The 20,971-nt window shown below is 49.9% G+C and overlaps 1 protein-coding gene across 1 annotated transcript in view; it reads right to left on the bottom strand.

Annotated features, from left to right (window-relative positions):
* Nucleotides 1–15,715, bottom strand: part of TXLNG (taxilin gamma) — a 49,452-nt gene extending 33,737 nt beyond the window's left edge. The window contains exon 1 of the mRNA XM_038757117.1: nt 15,650–15,715. The gene's annotated coding sequence lies outside the window, so the exon portion shown is untranslated. The remainder of the gene's footprint in view (nt 1–15,649) is intronic.
* Between the last annotated feature and the right edge of the window lie 5,256 nt (nt 15,716–20,971).

The raw sequence follows: 20,971 nt of genomic DNA, 5'->3' as shown, positions 1-20,971 counted from the left end.
AAGCAGAGCAGTTCGTCAATACAGGTAGAGAAACGGCGAGGCCCAGTAGGAAGGGCGTGAAACGGGAAGTCAGGCGAACTGGGTTCTCTCTAATCCTACGGGTCGGCCGTGCGACTTTGGGCAAGTCCCTTAAACTCTCTGTTTCTCGGCTTCCTCATCTTTAAAATGGGCATGGTCTATCTGCTTCTAAGCTTGTGAGCCCTGTCCTATTTACCCCATATTATTTTAATGATAAACATCAAAATTATTATACCATTAGCTCAGTGATAAAATGGGGATTAAACACGTAGTCCCCTTCCCTCTTAAGACTGTGATCCTCGTGTGGGGCAGGGACTGTGTCCAACTGGATTATCTTCAACTCTCCCCAGCAGGTAGCAAAGTGCTCGGCACACAGCAAAGCGCACAATCAATCAATCAATCAATCATATTTATTGAGTGCTTACTGTGTGCAGAGCACTGTACTAAGCGCTTGGGAAGTACAAGTTGGCAACATATAGAGACCGCCCCTACCCAACAGTGGGCTCACAGTCTAAAAGGGGGAACAACAAACACCACTCCCATTATTATCAGACACTCTTGATGTCCTTATTTATTTATTTATTTTACTTGTACATATTTATTCTACTTTATTATTTTGTTAATATGTTTTGTTTTGTTCTCTGTCTCCCCCTTCTAGACTGTGAGCCCACTGTTGGTTAGGGACTGTCTCTCTATGTTGCCAACTTGTACTTCCCAAGCGCTTAGTCCAGTGCTCTGCACACAGTAAGCGCTCAATAAATGCGATTGAATGAATGAATGAACCCCAGTTTCGGCGAAGCAGAAGGCCTCTGGTGAATACCAGCAAGTGCTCAATAAATACGACTGAATGAAGGAATGAAAACCACTCAGTGTTGTGAAGACACAAGTTTGGATGGGGAAGTTGAAGATGTCTGAGGACCGCTACGAAAACCGCCCCGGGGGGTGAGTCCCGCTCAATGTTGCGCCGCTCGGCGTGGAGGCTGGAGACTGCCCGACTTGATCGCATCATCATCATCATCATCATCAATCGTATTTATTGAGCGCTTACTATGTGCAGAGCACTGTACTAGGCACTTGGGAAGTACAAATTGGCAACATATAGAGACAGTCCCTACCCAACAGTGGGCTCACAGTCTAAAAGGGGGAGACAGAGAACAAAACCAAACATACCAACAAAATAAAATAAATAGGATAGATATGTACAAGTAAAATAAATAAATAGAGTAATAAATATGTACAACCATATATACATATATACAGGTGCTGTGGGGAAGGGAAGGAGGTAAGATGGGGGGATGGAGAGGGGGACGAGGGGGAGAGGAAGGAAGGGGCTCAGTCTGGGAAGGCCTCCTGGAGGAGGTGAGCTCTCAGCAGGGCCTTGAAGGGAGGAAGAGAGCGAGCGTAGCGGATGGGCAGAGGGAGGGCATCCCAGGCCCGGGGGAGGACGTGGGCCGGGGGTCAATGGCGGGACAGGCGAGAACGAGGTACGGTGAGGAGATTAGCGGCGGAGGAGCGGAGGGTGCGGGCTGGGCTGGAGAAGGAGAGAAGGGAGGGGAGGGAGGAGGGGGCGAGGTGATGGATGGACAGCCTTGAAGCCCAGGGTGAGGACTTTTAGACTGTGAGCCCAATGTTGGGTAGGGACTGTCTCTATATGTTGCCAATTTGTACTTCCCAAGCGCTTAGTACAGTGCTCTGCACATAGTAAGCGCTTAATAAATATGATTGATTGATTGATTGAGGAGTTTCTGCCTGACGCGCAGATTGATTGGTCCAGGACGGCCCCAGAGCGTCGAGGGTAAACGACACTGAATATCACATTTCAAAATCTTCTTGCAGATTGCAATTTACTTCTCACGTCGTCACTTTGGGAAGCCCGGCGGAGAACAAAAAAGGGACTTAATAATGATGGCATTTATTAAGCACTTACTACGCGCAAAGCACTGTTCAAAGTGCTGGAAAGGTTACAAACGGATCGGGTTGTCCCTCGGGGGGCTCACAGTCTTAATCCCCATTTTACAGATGAGGTAACTGAGGACCAGAGAAGTTCAGTGACTTGCCCAAAGTCACACAGCTGACAATTGGCGGAGCGATCAAGAATATATGTCAACGTACTGTTCATTCAATCGTATTTATTGAGCGCTTACTGTGTGCAGAGAACTGTACTACGCGCTTTACGGTCTGCTTCATCTAGAAATGAGGCATCCCTTCGGCACACGCGCCTCTAACAAACTATGCTGTAACGTGATTCCCTTTCAGTGATTTCTGTCAGAGAGATGTTTCACAGATGTTAAGTCTTCTTTTAAAATAAACTAGACCTTCATCGGTTTTCTCCCCTATCAATGCGATAAATGACGTGGCTTCCTCTGATAAGTAGCCCACGGGAACCTTTGAGGATGCCTCATGGACTGTCCAAAAAACACTACTCCAAAGGCATGTTTTATGCTCTCTTAAAATGACTCAAATGCAACTTAAGTTCTGGATTTCTTCCTAAAGAGAGAGCCAACCTTGTGGTGCATTCACAGCTTTGAGAGTTGTTGGGCTGAGCACACAAGGCTAAATAAGAATGAGGATAGTACACTGGAGGATGCCTGCTGTGTTTGAAGCATGAAAGTATATCTATTCTATTTATTTTATTTTGTTAGTATGTTTGGTTTTGTTCTCTGTCTTCCCCTTTTAGACTGTGAGCCCACTGTTGGGTAGGGACTGTGTCTATATGTTGCCAATTTGTACTTCCCAAGCGCTTAGTACAGTGCTCTGCACATAGTAAGCACTCAATAAATACGACTGATGATGATGATGATGATATGTCCACCAACTCTGTTACAGTGTACTCTCCCAAGCACTTAGAACAGTGCTCTGCACTCAATAAGTGCTCAATAAGCACTGAGAAGCAGCGTGGCTCAGTGGAAAGAGTGGAAAGACTTTGGAGTCAGAGGTCATGAGTTCAAATCCCGGCTCGGCCAACTGTCAGCTGTGTGACTTTGGGCAAGTCACTTAATCAATCAATCAATCAATCAATCATATTTATTGAGCGCTTACTGTGTGCACAGCACTGTACTAAGCGCTTGGGATGTACAAACTGGTAACATATAGAGACAGTCCCTACCCAACAGTGGGCTCACAGTCTAGAAGGGGGAGACAGAGAACAAAACCAAACATACTAACAAAATAAAATAAATAGAATAGATAGGTACAAGCAAAATAGAGTAATAAATATGTACACTTCTCTCTGCCTCAGTTACCCCATCTGTAAAATGGGGATTAAAACTGTGAGCCCCCCGTGGGACAACCTGATCACCTTGTAACCTCCCCAGCGCTTAGAACAGTGCCTTGCGCATAGTAAGCGCTTAATAAATGCCATTACTATTATTATTAATAATACTAAATAGGACTGATCGATTGAAAATACAGACCCACTCCCTCTGGCTAATTCGAAGAACTTCCACACATTTCCAAATGTAGCATCTTCCTATTAAATGTCAACTGCTGGGTGGCCCAGACACAAGCACGGACTACTCGCTCCACGGAGTGCCGCAACCAGAGGGCAAAAAAAATCCAGCCAAATCAAACCAGAGGGAGAAAAGCACAACAGAATGAAGTGTCACTTCCTTGGCATCTGTCATGAAAGATCAAAGTTCCTTTGACGACACCCAAATGAGCTAAAAGTTATTACTCCATCTTTACACGTGACGAAAAGAGGCCAAGATGTTAAGTGATTCACTCGGGTCACGCAGCAAATAAAGGTAGGGTGAACTTCTTGGTAGGGTTGTGTCCTCAGGGTACATTCCATAATAATAATAATAATAATAATAATAATAATAATAATAATAATAATAATAATAATAAATAATCCACTTAAATATCACTCACAGGGAGGTACAAAAAGACATACAATAGCAAACGAAATGAAGTTACACTGGGCTCTAAGGAGGCAGAACCTAAGGAAACACCTTTAAACAGACATATGCCCCGAAGGCCAATTTTAATGGAAACTCTGCTCGTCATAATAACATCTGGGGTATTTGTTAAGGTACTAAGCGCTGGGGTAGATGCAAGACAATCAGTTCCCACAGGAGACTCGGAGTCTAAGCAGGAGGAGGAACAGGTACTGAATCCCCATTTTACAGACGAGGGAACTGAGGGACAGGGAAACTGAGTCACTTGCCCAAGGTCACGGAGCCGAATTAGAACCCGGGTCTTTCCATTAGGCCACGCTGCTTCGCGGGAGGGAAGGGGGCAAACCACTGTTGGTTTTATTTACTGAGCGCTTACTGTGTGCAGAGTACTCCACTCAGCACTTGGGAGAGTCCAATACAACAGAGACGGTGGACACACTCCTCGCGTTCAAGGATCAATACAGAACAAAAATACGGCTAAACTGAGGTTTCAAAAAGGATCGGTTGGCAAGCGCCTAAGTGAAACTAAAAGAAAAACCCGTTTAATGCACCCCAAATCAGCAAGGCCTAGTCGACGGGGCGGGGATTCTAATTCCGGCTCTGCCACTTGACTGCTGTGTGATCTTCAGCAAGTGCCTGAACTTCTCTGTGCCTCAATTTCCTGTTCTGTAAAACAAAATATCTGACCTCCCCACACCCTGGGACTGTGAGGGACAGGGACTGTGCCGATTAATCAAGGGTATTTACTAGGCGCTTTACAGTGTGCGGAGAGCTATACTACGTGCGACAACCTGATCACCTTGTATCCTCCCCAGCGCTTAGAACAGTGCTTTGCACATAGCAAGCGCTTAACAAATGCCATCATCATTATTATTATCATTATTATTATTATTATACTAAGCGTTGATAGTTGCAAGGAGCTCACGGTCTCTGGGGGAGTCAGGCATTTAAAACAAGTTACAGAGAGAGGAAATACTAGAATAAAAAGATAAGTATATGAGCGCTGTGGTTACATCTGAATCCTGAACTCACCCCAGCGCTTAGCAGTGTTTAGCACAAAGGAAGCACTTAACCAATACTACAACTTTTATTATCGGGAGAGTTTCTCAGCCTGTTAACCTGAAAATGGCTAAGGCTCGTCAACAAAGCCACAGCTCTTCAAGAAGTTGAAGCTTCCAGGGGGCAGGGGTCGTGAAGATTAATGCTCTTATATTCTCCCAACCTCTTGGTATTGCATCAAGTGGACGCTCAGTAAGCAATGCTATTAGCACAGCACTCATTCATTCACTCAATCGTATTTATTGAGCGCTGCAGAGCGCTGTACTAAGTGCTTAAAAAACACTGTTCTAAGCGTTGGGGAGGATACAAGGTGACCAGGTTGTCCCACGTGGGGCTCACAGTCTTTATCCCCATTTTACACACGAGGGGACCGAGGCCCAGAGAAGTGAAGTGACTTGCCCAAAGTCACACAGCTGACAATTAGCGGAGTGGGATTTGAACCCATGACCTCTGACTCCCAAGCCCGTGGCTCTTTCCGTTGAGCCACGCTGCTTCTCGTCACGTGAAGGCAATCAATTTAAGCTATTAACCGTTTAGGTGAGCCACTCACCCTCTTGACTGCTGTCCTCCCACCTCTGGTTTTTGAGGAGGGACATGGGCTGCGTACTTTATTTCATTTCTTTAGCGAAACGACTGAGTGCGGACTGAGCCGGGAGAGACGGGAGGCAGGGAGGTCAGTGAGAAGGCTAACGCAGTAATCAAGAAGGGAAATCACGGCTCGGATCAGCACGGTGGCAGTTTGGATGGAGAGGAAAGGGTAGATTTTAGAAATGCAGAGAAGCAGCGTGGCTCAGTGGTGAAGGAACACGGGCTTTGGAGTCAGAGGTCGTGGGTTCAAATCCCGGCTCTGCCAATTGTCAGCTGTGTGACTTTGGGCAAGTCACTTCACTTCTCTGGGCCTCAGTTCCCTCATCTGTAAAACGGGGATTGAGACTGTGAGCCCCCCGTGGGACAACCTGATCACCGTGTAACCTCCCCAGCGCTTACAACAGTGCTTTGCACATAGTAAGTGCTTAATAAATGTCATCACTAGGTGGGATTTGTTCCTGAGAAACAGAAGGGCCTGAGCGGAAAGGGCACGGGCCTGGGGGAAACCTGGGTTCCAATCCCGGCTCTGCCACTCGCCAGCTGTGGGATCTTGGGTAGGTCACACACAACTTTTCCGTACGTGTTTGCCCCTCCGGAAGATGGGGATTAAATACCTAAGTCTGTCTTCCCCCTCCTAAGACTGTCCTACCCGATGACCCTGAATCTACCCCAGCGTTTGGCCCAGTGTTCGGCGCCGAGGAAGCGCTGTTTTATTATGATCGTTCTTGGCTCTGAAGATGAAGTGTGGCCCGTCGGTCGGCCGCTCGGGCTGCACGATCCTGTACCGACTTGTAGGTGAAGCCTCCGGGGTAAGTGGAGTTTGCCGGTCACGGGGGCGTTATCCTCCGTTCATCTCTCTCGTTCGGCCTGGTGACAAACCCTACCTTCTCTACATTTCTAAAATCTACCCTTTCCTCTCCATCCAAACTGCTACTGTGCTGATCCAAGCCCTGATTTCCCTTCTTGATAATAATAATAATAATGATGGCATTTATTAAGCGCTTACTATGTGCAAGGAGCTTACAGCCTTCAGAGGGAAGTCAGGCGTTTAAAACAAGTTACAGAGAGAGGAAATACTAGAATAAAATGATACGTATACGAGTGCTGTGGTTACATCTGAATCCTGAACCCACCCCAGCGCTTAGCAGTGTTTAGCACAAAGCACTTAACCAATACTACAACTTTTATTATCGGGAGAGTTTCTCGGCCTGTTAACCTGAAAATGGCTAAGCGTCGTCAGCAAATCAATCAGTCGTATTTATTGAGCGCTTACTGTGTGCAGAGCACTGTACTAAGCGCTTGGGAAGTACAAGTCGGCAACATATAGAGACGGGCCCTACCCAACAGTGGGCTCACAGTCTAGAAGAGCCACAGGTCTTCAAGAAGTTGAAGCTTCCTGAGGGCAGAGGTCGTGAAGATTAATGCTCTTATATTCTCCCAGCCTCTTGGTATTGCATCAAGTGGGTGCTCAGTAAGCAATGCTATTAGTACAGCACTCCTTCATTCACTCAATCGTATTTATTGAGCGCTTACTGTGTGCAGAGCACTGGACTAAGTGCTTAAAAAACACTGTTCTAAGCGCTGGGGAGGATACAAGGTGATCAGGTTGACCCACGGTGGGGGCTCACAGTCTTAATCCCCATTTTCCAGATGCGGTAACCAAGGCCCACAGAAGTGAAGTGACATGCCCCAAGTCACATATCTCCCCCTTCTAGACTGTGGGCCCACTGTTGGGTAGGTACCATCTCCATATGTTGCCAGCTTGTACCTCCCAAGCGCTTAGTACAGTGCTCTGCACACAGTAGGCGCACAATACGACTGAATGAATGAATGACAGTTGGCGGAGCCGGGATTTGAACCCCTGACCTCCGACTCCAAAGCCAGGGCTCTTTCCACTGAGCCCCGCTGCTTGATTACAGCATTGGGCGTCTCACTGAGCTCCCCGCCTCCTGTCTCTCCCCTCTCCAGTCCGTCCGCACTCGATCGTTTCTCTAGAGAAATAAAATAAAATCCTCAGCCCCCGTCTCTCCTCAAAAACCAGAGTTTCTGCGTCCATCTCCACCAACAGGAACTCTTTACCATCGGCTTTAAATCAAACACTCAGTTCCCCGCCATCCTCCTCTCACGCCAACCTTCTCGCTGTACCCGCTGCTCGTCAATCAATCAATCAATCGTATTTATTGAGCGCTTACTGTGTGCAGAACACTGTACTAAGCGCTTGGGAAGTCCAAGTTGGCAATATCTAGAGACGGTCCCTACCCAACAGTGGGCTCACAGTCTAAAAGGGGGAGACAGAAAAAAGCCAAACGTACTAACAAAATAAAATAAATAGAATAGATACGTCTTTCTCACGTCCTCCCTGCCCCTTCCTACCTTCCTAAAATCAAAGCTACTGCAAGAAGTCCAAGTCCTCGTTTCCCTCTCTAAGCCTTCGTTCATTCAATCGGATTAATTGCGCACTTACGGTGTGCGGAGCGCTGTACTGAGCGCTCGGGAAGTACCTTATGGCAATAAATAGAGACAATCCCTGCCCGACAACGGGCTCACAGTCTTGAACGCGCTCGGGTCTGTCCCCCTTAATCACTTTGACATTCACCGCTCCCCCAGCACGGGTCTGCTGTCTAATATTATACTAACGATAATTACAGTATTCGTTCATTCATTCATTCAATCGGATTTATTGAGCGCTTACTGTGCGCAGAGCACTGTACTAAGCGCTTGGGAAGTACAAGTTGGCAACACAAAGAGACGGTCCCTACCCAACGGCGGGCTCACAGTCTAGAAGGGGGAGACGGACAACAAAACAAAACACATTCAGAAAATAAAATAAGTAGAACAGTAAATATGTACAAATCCTTACAATGTGCCAGGCGCTGTACTAAGCACTGGGGTCGACGCGGGCAAATTCGTTGGATACGGTCCCTGTTCCAGGTGGGGCTCACGGCCTCGAACCCCATTTTACAGCTGAGGTCACCGAGGCACGGACAAGCGGGGTGACTTGCCCAAGGTCACACAGCAGAAGAGGTCATGGGTTCTCATCCCGACATGTCTGCTGTGTGACTTTGGGCAAGTCGCTCACCTTCTCTGGGCCTCGGTGACCTCCTCTGTAAAACGGGGATTAAGACTGTGAGCCCCACGCGGGACAACTTGATCACCTATTCATTCATTCAATCGTATTTATTGAGCGCTTACTGCGTGCACAGCACTGGACTAAGCGCTTGGGAAGGCCAAGTTGGCAACATCTAGAGACGGTCCTTACCCAACAGCGGGCTCACAGTCTAGAAGGGGGAGACGGACAACAAAACAAAACATATTAACACAATAAAATAAATAGAATAGCAAATAGTATCCCTCCCAGTGCTTAGAACAGTGCTTTGCACATAGTAAGCGCTTAACAAATACCATCATCATCATGACTGATTCCCAGGCCCGTGCTCCATTCATTCAATCGTATTCATTGAGTGCTTGCTGTGTGCAGAGCACTGTACTAAGCGCTGCCCTGTCTTCTATGCCATGCTGCTTGGGTTTGTGTCTCTCTACTCTTTTGTGTTATACTTTCTCAAGCGCTTAGTACAGTGCTCAGCACACAGTAAGATAGAGTCAGAAAGTCATGGTTTCTAATTCATTCTTTCAATCGCATTTTTTCAGCATTTACTGTGTGCAGAACACTGTATTAAGCGCTGCCCTATCTTCTATGCCATGCTGCTTGGGTTTGTGCTACTCTTTTATGTTATACTCTCTCAAGCGCTTAGTACAGTGCTCAGCACACAGTAAGATAGAGTCAGAAAGTCATGGGTTCTAACTCATTCTTTCAATTATACTTTTTCAGCGCTTACTGTGTGCAGAGCACTGTACTAAGTGCTGCCCTGTCTTCTCTGCCATGCTGCTTGGGTTTGTGTCTACTCTTTTATGTCATACTCTCTCAAGCGCTTAGTACAGTGCTCAGCACACAGTAAGATAGAGTCAGAAAGTCATGGGTTCTAATTCCTTCTTTCAATCGTACTTTTTCAGCGCTTACTGTGTGCAGAGCACTGTACTAAGCGCTGCTCTGTCTTCTATGCCATGCTGCTTGGGTTTGTGTCTCTCTACTCTTTTATGTTATACTCTCTCAAGCGCTTAGTACAGTGCTCAGCACACAGTAAGATAGACTCAGAAAGTCACGGGTTCTAATTCATTCTTTCAATCGTATTTTTTCAGCGCTTACTGTGTGCAGAGCACTGTACTAAGCGCTGCCCTGTCTTCTATGCCATGCTGCTTGGGTTTGTGTCTCTCTATTTTTTTATGTTATACTCTCTCAAGCGCTTAGTACAGTGCTCAGCACACAGTAAGACAGAGTCAGAAAGTCATGGGTTCTAATTCATTCTTTCATTCAATCGCATTTTTTCAGCACTTACTGTGTGCCGAGCACTGTACTAAGCGCTGCCCTGTCTTCTTTGCCATGCTGCTTGGGTTTGTGTCTCTCTCTTTTGTGTTATACTTGCTCAAGCGCTTAGTAAGTGCTCAGCACACAGTAAGACAGAGTCAGAAAGTCATGGGTTCTAATTCATTCTTTCATTCAATCGTATTTTTTCAGCGCTTACTGTGTGCAGAGCACTGTACTGAGCGCTTGGGAAGTCCAAGTCGGCCACAACTAGAGACGGTCCCTACCCAACAACGGGCTCACGGTCTAGAAGGGGGACACAGACAACAAAACATGTAGACAGGTGTCAGAACCGTCAGAATAAATAGAATTATAGCTATATGCACATCATTAGTAGTAATTATGTACAAGTAAAATAAATAATGAATCTGTACAAATATACACAAGGGCTGCGGGGAGGGGAAGGAGGTAGGGCGGGGGGGGGGGATGGGGAGGAGGAGAGGAAAAAGGCGCTTGGAACAGTGCCTTGCACATAGTAAGCGCTTAACAAATACCAACATTATCATTATTATAAAAAGGGGGCTCAGGGTGGGAAGGCCTCCTGGAGGAGGTGAGCTCTCAGTCGGGCTTTCATCATCATCAATCGTATTTATTGAGCGCTTACTGTGTGCAGAGCACTGTACTAAGCGCTTGGGAAGTACAAATTGGCAACATATAGAGACAGTCCCTACCCAACAGTGGGCTCCCAGTCTAAAAGGGGGAGACAGAGAACCAAACCATACTAACAAAATAAAATAAATAGAATAGATATGTACAAGTAAAATAGAGTAATAAATATGTACAAACATATATACAGGTGCTGTGTGGAAGGGAAGGAGGTAAGATGGGGGGATGGAGAGGGGGACGAGGGGGAGAGGAAGGAAGGGGCTCAGTCTGGGAGGGCCTCCTGGAGGAGGTGAGCTCTCAGCAGGGCCTTGAAGGGAGGAAGAGAGCCAGCTTGGCGGAGGGGCAGAGGGATTGGGGGCATTCCAGGCCCGGGGCTTTGAAGGAAGAGAGCTGGTTTGGTGGATGTGGGGAGGGAGGGCATTCCAGGCTGGCTCTGCCCCTTGTCGGCTGTGTGACCTTGGCCAAGTCACTTCACTTCCCAGGGCCTCAGTTCCCTCCTCTGTAAAATGGGGATGAAGGCCGTGAACCCCACGGGGGACAACCTGGTCACCTTGTATCCCCCCCAACACTTAGGACAGCCCCTCCTAGACTGTGAGCCCACTGCTGGGTAGGGACCGTCTCTCTATGTTGCCAACTTGTACTTCCCAAGCGCTTAGTACAGTGCTCGGCACACAGTAAGCGCTCAATCAATACATCAATCAATCGTATTTATTGGTAAATAAATACGATTGATTGATTGCTTCGCACATACTAAGTGCTTAGCAAATGCCATCATTACTATTATTATTATCGTATCCCTCCCAGCGCTTAGAACAGTGCTTTGCACATAGTAAGCGCTTAACAAATCCCATCATTATTGTGACACTCTCAGGCCTGTGCTCTCTTCATTCATTCATTCATTCAAGCGTATTTATTGAGTGCTTACTGTGTGCAGAGCACTGGACTAAGCGCTGCCCTGTCTTAAGCAGCGTGGCTCAGTGGAAAGAGCCCGGGCTTTGGAGTCAGAGGTCATGGGTTCAAATCCCGGCTCCGCCAATTGCCAGCTGTGTGACTTTGGGCAAGTCACTTAACTTCTCTGGGCCCCAGTTACCTCATCTGTAAAATGGGGATTAAGACTGTGAGCCCCCCCCGTGGGACAACCTGATTACCTTGTTACCTCCCCAGCGCTTAGAACAGTGCTTTGCACATAGTAAGCGCTTAATAAATGCCATTATTATTTTTACTATTATTCTACGCCATGCTGCTTGGGTTTGTGTCTCTCTACTCCTTTGAGAAGCAGCGTGGCTCGGTGGAAAGAGCCCGGGCTTTGGAGTCCCAGGTCATGGGTTCAAATCCCAACTCTGCCAATTACCAGCTGTGTGACTTTGGGCAAGTCACTTCACTTCTCTGGGCCTCAGTTCCCTCATCTGTAAAATGGGGATGAAGACTGTGGGCCCCCCGTGGGACAACCGGATCACCTGGTAACCTCCTCAGCACTTAGAACGGTGCTTGGCACATAGTAAGCGCCTAACAAATGCTGTCATTATTATTTATTATGTTCTCTGTGCCTCAGTCCCCTCATCTGTAAAACAAGAATTAAGACTGTGAGCCCCCCGGGGGACAACCGGATCACCCTGTAACCTCCCCGGCGCTTAGAACGGTGTTGGGCACATAGTAAGCACCTAACACATGCCGTCGTTATTATTTATTATTGTTCTCTGGGCCTCAGTCCCCTCATCTATTAAATGGGGATGAAGACTGCGAGCCCCCCGGGGGGCAACCACATCACCTGGTAACCTCCCCGGCGCTTAGGACATAGTAAGCGCCTAACACATGCCGTCGTTATTATTTATTATTGTTCTCTGGGCCTCAGTTCCCTCATCTGTAAAATGGGGATGAAGACTGTGAGCCTCCGGGGGACAACCTCATCACGTGGGAACCTCCCCGGCGCTGGGCACATAGTAAGCGCCTAACACATGCCATCGTTATTATTTATTATTGTTCTCTGGGCCTCAGTTCCCTCATCTATAAAATGGGGATGAAGACTGTGAGCCCCCCGGGGGACAATCACATCACCTGGTAACCTCCCCGGCGCTTAGTACATAGTAAGCGCCTAACACATGCCGTCGTTATTATTTAGTACTGTTCTCTGGGCCTCAGTTCCCTCATCTGTAAAATGGGGATGAAGACTGTGAGCCCCCCGGGGGACAACCTCATCACCTGGGAACCTCCCCGGCGCTTAGAGTGGTGCTTGGCACATAGTAAGCGCCTAACACATGCCGTCTTCATTACTTATTATTGTTCTCTGGGCCTCAGTCCCCTCATCTGTAAAACGGGGATGAAGACTGTGAGCCCCCCGGGGGACAACCTCATCACCTGGGAACCTCCCCGGCGCTTAGCACATAGTAAGCGCCTAACACATGCCGTCGTTATTATTTAGTACTGTTCTCTGGGCCTCAGTCCCCTCATCTGTAAAATGGGGATGAAGACTGCGAGCCCCCCGGGGGACAACCTCATCACCTGGGAACCTCCCCGGCGCTTGGCACATAGTAAGTGCCTAACACACGCTGTCGTTATTTTATTATTGTTCTCTGGGCCTCAGTCCCCTCATCTATAAAAATGGGGATGAAGACTGTGAGCCCCCCGGGGGACAACCTCAACACCCTGTAACCTCCCCAGCGCTTAGAACGGTGCTGGGCACATAGTAAGCGCCTAACACATGCCGTTGTTATTATTTATTATTGTTCTCTGGGCCTCAGTCCCCTCATCTATAAAATGGGGATGAAGACTGCGAGCCCCCCAGGGGACAACCTCATCACCTGGGAACCTCCCCGGCGCTTAGCACATAGCAAGCGCCTAACACATGCCGTCGTCATTATTTATTATTGTTCTCTGGGCCTCAGTCCCCTCAACTGTAAAATGGGGATGAAGACTGTGAGCCCCCCGGGGGACAACCTCATCACCTGGGAACCTCCCCGGCGCTTGGCACATAGTAAGCGCCTAACACACGCCGTCGTTATTATTTATTATTGTTCTCTGGGCCTCAGTCCCCTCATCTGTAAAATGGGGATGAAGACTGTGAGCCCCCCGGGGGACAACCTCATCACCTGGGAACCTCCCCGGCGCTTAGAACGGTGCTGGGCACATAGTAAGCGCCTAACACATGCCATCGTTATTATTTATTATTGTTCTCTGGGCCTCAGTTCCCTCATCTATAAAATGGGGATGAAGACTGTGAGCCCCCCGGGGGACAATCACATCACCTGGTAACCTCCCCGGCGCTTAGTACATAGTAAGCGCCTAACACATGCCGTCGTTATTATTTAGTACTGTTCTCTGGGCCTCAGTTCCCTCATCTGTAAAATGGGGATGAAGACTGTGAGCCCCCCGGGGGACAACCTCATCACCTGGGAACCTCCCCGGCGCTTAGAGTGGTGCTTGGCACATAGTAAGCGCCTAACACATGCCGTCTTCATTACTTATTATTGTTCTCTGGGCCTCAGTCCCCTCATCTGTAAAATGGGGATGAAGACTGTGAGCCCCCCGGGGGACAACCTCATCACCTGGGAACCTCCCCGGCGCTTAGCACATAGTAAGCGCCTAACACATGCCTTCGTTATTATTTAGTACTGTTCTCTGGGCCTCAGTCCCCTCATCTGTAAAATGGGGATGAAGACTGCGAGCCCCCCGGGGGACAACCCCATCACCTGGTAACCTCCCCGGCGCTGGGCACCTGGTAAGCGCCTAACACATGCCGTCATTATTATTTATTATTGTTCTCTGGGCCTCAGTCCCCTCATCTATAAAATGGGGATGAAGACTGTGAGCCCCTCGGGGGACAACCGGATCACCTAGTAAGCGCCTAACACACATGCCGTCGTTATTATTTATTATTGTTCTCTGGGCCTCAGTCCCCTCATCTATAAAATGGGGATGAAGACTGTGAGCCCCCCGGGGGACAACCTCATCACCTTGTAACCTCCCCGGCGCTTAGAACGGTGCTGGGCACATAATAAGCACCTAACACATGCCGTCGTTATTATTTATTATTGTTCTCTGGGCCTCAGTCCCCTCATCTGTAAAATGGGGATGAAGACTGCGAGCCCCCCGGGGGACAACCCCATCACCTGGTAACCTCCCCGGCGCTGGGCACATAGTAAGCGCCTAACACACATGCCGTCGTTATTACTTATTATTGTTCTCTGGGCCTCAGTCCCCTCATCTGTAAAATGGGGATGAAGACTGTGAGCCCCCCGGGGGAAAACCTCATCACCTGGGAACCTCCCCGGCGCTTAGAACGGTGCTGGGCACATAGTAAGCGCCTAACACATGCCGTCGTTATTGTTTATTATTGTTCTCTGGGCCTCAGTCCCCTCATCTGTAAAATGGGGATGAAGACTGGGAGCCCCCCCGGGGCACAACCCCATCACCTGGTAACCTCCCCGGCGCTGGGCACATAGTAAGCGCCTAACACACATGCCGTCGTTATTACTTATTACTGTTCTCTGGGCCTCAGTCTCCTCATCTGTAAAATGGGGATGAAGACTGTACCCCATCACCCCCCCGGCGCTTAGAACGGTGCTGGGCACCTAGTGAGCGCCTAACACACGCCGTCGTTATTATTGGTGGTAGTAGTAGTAGGCGCTCAATAAATAGGATTGAATGACGTGCCCCCCGAAGCCCTTCCCCCCTCCTCCAACTGCGGCTGCGCGGGGCCCCACGGGGGGGGGGGGGGGATAACACTCACACACTGCGCAACGCCCTGCGCTCCGGCGAGCGGGGAGGGCGGCCCGCAGGAGGCGGCGGCGTTGGCCCACCTGCTCCCACAACCCCCCGCGCGCGGCTCCCCTCACGGCGGCGCGCGCCCCCCCCTCAAACCGGAAGTGCGCGCGCGCGCGCCCCCCCCCGACGCCGGCCGGAAGTGCGGGTCCCCGGCGCAGCCGTAATGAAAGGGAGGGCGCGCGCAGCACCCCCCCCTCCCCGACCGGAAGTGCGGGTCCCCGACGCGCGCGCGCCGGGAGCCGTAAGGGGGGGGCGCGCCCCCCCCGGCCCCCCCCCCCCCGCGCGCCGGCAGAGCGCTTACCTGAGGGTTGTTGCCCCCGCGCCTGCGGCCGTTCCGCGCGGGGTCCCCGGCCTCCGCGCCTCCCCCTCGCCCCCGGCCTCTCCCCCGCGCAGCCTCCTCCGCCCGCGTCGCCATGAGGTGACGGCAGCGGCCCGACGAGCGGGGGGCCGCGCGGCGCCGGACGCCCCGCCCCCTCGGCCCGGGCGGCCAATCGCCTGTCCGCTCGGCCCGTCACGTGACCCGCTCGGCGACGGAGGGGGGGGCGCGCGCGCGCACGCGCTGGGGGCCCGAGCCGGAAGGAGCCGAGGGCAGGCGGCGCGAGGCCGGCTTCCCCGGACTACAACTCCCAGAATCCAGCGCGGCGGGGGGAGCGGGAGCGCGCGCGCCGGCGGCGCCGAAGGGCACGCCGGGACTTGTAGTCCATCCCCTCAACCGTCGGGCCCGACCGCCTCCTCCTCCGCGCGCAGCGCTCCTGAATGCCATCATCATCATCATCATCATCATCATCATCATCATCATCATCAATCGTATTTATTGAGCGCTTACTATGTGCAGAGCACTGTACTAAGCGCTTGGGAAGTATCATCATCATCATCAAACGTATTTATTGAGCGCTTACTATGTGCAGAGCCCTGTACTAAGCGCTTGGGAAGTACCAATTGGCAACATCTAGAGACAGTCCCTACCCAACAGTGGGCTCACAGTCTAAAAGGGGGAAGTATGCTAATCTGGTAAGCGCTTACTATGTGCCAAGCACTGTTATAAGCGCTGGAGGGGGGGATGATAATAATAATGATGGCATTTGTTAAGCGCTTACTATGTGCCAAGCACTGTTCTAAGCGCTGGGGGGGGATGCAAGGTGACCAGGTTGTCCCCCGTGGGGCTCACAGTCTTCATCCCCGTTTTAGAGATGAGGGAACTGAGGCGCAGAGAAGTGAAGTGACTTGCCCAAGGTCACACAGCAGACACGTGGAGGAGGCGGGATTCGAACCCGCGACCTCTGACTCCAAAGCCCGGGCTCTCTCCACTGAGCCACGCTGCTTGATCAAGGTTAATAATAATAATAATAATGAGGCATTTGTTAAGCACTTACTATGTGCCAAGCACTGTTCTAAGTGCTGGGGGGGGGGGGGGGGGGGGAATGCAAGGTGACCAGGTTGTCCCCCGTGGGGCTCACAGTCTTCATCCCCGTTTTACAGATGAGGGAACTGAGGCCCAGAGAAGTGAAGTGACTTGCCCAAGGTCACACGGCAGACACGTGGAGGAGCCGGGATTCGAACCCTCGACCTCTGACTCCAAAGCCCGAGCTCTCTCCACTGAGCCACCATGTTTGGTAATAATAATAATGTTGGCATTTGTTAAGCGCTTACTATGTGCCAAGCCCTGTTCTAAGCGCTGGGGGGGATGCAAGGTGACCAGGTTGTCCCACGTGGGGCTCACGGTCTTCATCCCCGTTTTACAGATGAGGGAACTGAGGCGCAGAGAAGTGAAGTGACTTGCCCAAGGTCACACAGCAGACACGTGGAGGAGCTGGAATTCGAACCCGCGACCTCTGACTCCAAAGCCCGGGCTCTCTCCACTGAGCCACGCTGCTTGATCAAGGTTAATAATAATAATGGCATTTGTTAAGCGCTTACTATGTGCCAAGCACTGTTCTAAGCGCTGGGGGGGATGCAAAGTGATCAGGTTGTCCCACGTGGGGCTCACAGTCTTCATCCCCATTTTACAGATGAGGGAACTGAGGCGCGGAGAAGTGAAGTGACTTGCCCAAGGTCACACAGCAGACACGTGGAGGAGCTGGGATTCGAACCCACGACCTCTGACTCCAAAGCCCGGGCTCTCTCCACTGAGCCACGCTGCTTGATCAAGGTTAATAATAATAATAATAATGAGGCATTTGTTAAGCACTTACTATGTGCCAAGCACTGTTCTAAGTGCTGGGGGGGGGGGGGGGGGGGGGGAATGCAAGGTGACCAGGTTGTCCCCCGTGGGGCTCACAGTCTTCATCCCCGTTTTACAGATGAGGGAACTGAGGCCCAGAGAAGTGAAGTGACTTGCCCAAGGTCACACGGCAGACACGTGGAGGAGCCGGGATTCGAACCCTCGACCTCTGACTCCAAAGCCCGAGCTCTCTCCACTGAGCCACCATGTTTGGTAATAATAATAATGTTGGCATTTGTTAAGCGCTTACTATGTGCCAAGCCCTGTTCTAAGCGCTGGGGGGGATGCAAGGTGACCAGGTTGTCCCACGTGGGGCTCATGGTCTTCATCCCCGTTTTACAGATGAGGGAACTGAGGCGCAGAGAAGTGAAGTGACTTGCCCAAGGTCACACAGCAGACACGTGGAGGAGCTGGAATTCGAACCCGCGACCTCTGACTCCAAAGCCCGGGCTCTCTCCACTGAGCCACGCTGCTTGATCAAGGTTAATAATAATAATGGCATTTGTTAAGCGCTTACTATGTGCCAAGCACTGTTCTAAGCGCTGGGGGGGATGCAAAGTGATCAGGTTGTCCCACGTGGGGCTCACAGTCTTCATCCCCATTTTACAGATGAGGGAACTGAGGCGCGGAGAAGTGAAGTGACTTGCCCAAGGTCACACAGCAGACACGTGGAGGAGCTGGGATTCGAACCCACGACCTCTGACTCCAAAGCCCGGGCTCTCTCCACTGAGCCACGCTGCTTGATCAAGGTTAATAATAATAATAATAATGAGGCATTTGTTAAGCACTTACTATGTGCCAAGCACTGTTCTAAGCGCTGGGGGGGATGCAAGGTGACCAGGTTGTCCCACGTGGGGCTGACAGTCTTCATCCCCGTTTTACGGATGAGGTAACTGAGGCGCAGAGAAGTGAAGTGACTTGCCCAAGGTCACACGGCAGACACGTGGAAGAGCCGGGATTTGAACCCGCGACCCCTGACTCCAAAGCCCGGGCTCTCTCCACTGAGCCACGCTGCTTAATCAAGGTTGTCCCGCTTGCGGCTCACAGGCTTCATCCCCATTTTACAGAGGAGGGAACTGAGGCCCAGAGAAGAAGAAGAATAATAATGGTATTTGTTAAGCGCTTACTATGTGCCAAGCACTGTTCTAAGTGCTGGGGGGGATGCAAGGTCATCAAGGTTGTCCCCCGTGCGGCTCACAGGCTTCATCCCCATTTTACAGATGGGGGAACTGAGGCCCAGAGAATAATAATAATAATAATAATGGTATTTATTAAGTGCTTACCATGTGCCAAGCACTGTTCTAAGCACTGGGGAAAATACAAGGTGATCAAGGTTGTCCCCCATGGGGCTCACAGTCTTTAACCCCATTTTATGGAGGAGGGAACTGAGGCCCAGAGAATAATAATAATGGTATTTATTAAGCGCTTACTATGTGCCAAACACTGTTCTAAGCGCCGGGCTGGATACAAGATGATCAGGTTGTTCCATGTGGGGCTCACAGGCTACATCCCCATTTTACAGATGGGGGAACTGAGGCTCAGAGAATAATAGTAATAATGGTATTTATTAAGCGCTTACTATGTGCCAAGCACTGTTCTAAGCGCCAGGCTGGATACAAGATGATCAGGTTGTTCCATGTGGGGCTCACAGGCTACATCCCCATTTTACAGATGGGGGAACTGAGGCTCAGAGAATAATAGTAATAATGGTATTTATTAAGCACTTACTATGTGCCAAGCACTGTTCTAGGCGCTGGACTGGATACAAGGTGATCAGGTTGTTCCACGTGGGGCTCACAGTCTTCATCCCCATTTTACAGAGGAGGGAACTGAGGCCCAGAGAATAATAATAATAATGGTATGTGTTAAGCGTTTACTATGTGCCAAGCACTGTTCTAAGCACTAGGGGGATACAAGGTGATCAAGTTTGTCCCATGTGGGGATCACTGTCTTCACCCCCATTTTACAGATGGGGGAACGGAGGCCCGGAGAAGTGAAATGACTTGGCCAAGGTCACACTGCAGGCGAGGGGCAGGGCGGGGATTTCTAGACTGTGAGCCCCTTATTGGAAAGGGATGGTCTCTATTTATTGCCGAACTGTATTTTCCAAGCGCTTGGTACGGTGTTCTGCACAGAGTAAGCGCTCAGTAAATACGACTGGGTGAATGAATCATCAGTCGTATTTATTGAGCGCTTAACTGTGTGCGGAGCACTGTACTAAGCGCTTGGGAAGTACAAGTCGGCAACATATAGAGACGGTCCCTACCCAACAGTGGGCTCACAGTCTAAAAGGACCTTCTGATTCCCTGTCCACTATGCCACGCGGGCACACGTCCACGAGGAATATCATCATCATCAATCGTATTTATTGAGCGCTTACTATGTGCAGAGCACTGTACTAAGCGCTTGGGAAGTACAAGTTGGCAACATATAGAGACGGTCCCTACCCAACAGTGGGCTCACAGTCTAAAAGGACCTTCTGAGTCCCTGTCCACTGTGCCATGCGGGCACACGTCCACGAGGAATATTGCCTCTCTCCATCACTGAGCTCTCTCAAGAGGTTATTTTAAGGGCTGGGTGACGACCTTCATTCATTACTTACTCTATTTATTCTTCATTCATTACTCTATTTATTTATTTATTTTACTTGTACATATCTATCCTATTTATTTTATTTTGTTGGTATGTTTGGTTTTGTTCTCTGTCTCCCCCTTTTAGACTGTGAGCCCGCTGTTGGGTAGGGACTGTCTCTGTGTGTTGCCAATTTGTACTTCCCAAGCGCTTAGTACAGTGCTCTGCACATAGTGAGCGCTCAATAAATACGATTGATGATGATGACCTGTTTAGACTGCTAGGTGCTGGAATTCAGGACACACCTGTTCGAATCCCAATTTGCTGCAGGCTCACGGAGTAATCCCGTCTCCACAAGTAGCTTAACTCCCCGGTGACCTCCCAGCGTGACCTCTTCGGCGGGACGCTTAGACTCGCTTGACATTTAGAGAGGGTTTCGAAATCCTTGACGTGGAGAGGTACTGTGTAAATGAAAAATAGGGCTGTCAGTACGTATGAGCAAGAATGGATTACGTCGTTTCTTGTCGCGCTATAAATACCATCCGATAACTCCCGATTAGGCAAACGTGACACCCGTTACAGGAATCCAGTCCAGTGTCTGCAGGAAATCCAGTGGGGCACAAGCCTACTTTGGGGTTTTATTCATTGGGAATATATGTTTGTATGTGTTTATTACTCTATTTGTACATGTTTAATCTATTTATTTTATAGGGCTGTCAGTACGTATGAGCAAGAATGGATTACGTTTCTTGTCGCGCTATAAATACCATCCGATAACTCCCAATTAGGCAAACATGACACCCGTTACAGGAATCCAGTCCAGCGTCTGCA

Source organism: Tachyglossus aculeatus, chromosome 15 (assembly GCF_015852505.1).
Source record: "Tachyglossus aculeatus isolate mTacAcu1 chromosome 15, mTacAcu1.pri, whole genome shotgun sequence".
NCBI classification, from domain to species: domain Eukaryota; kingdom Metazoa; phylum Chordata; class Mammalia; order Monotremata; family Tachyglossidae; genus Tachyglossus; species Tachyglossus aculeatus.
This window is presented reverse-complemented; position numbering and strand designations above follow the sequence as displayed.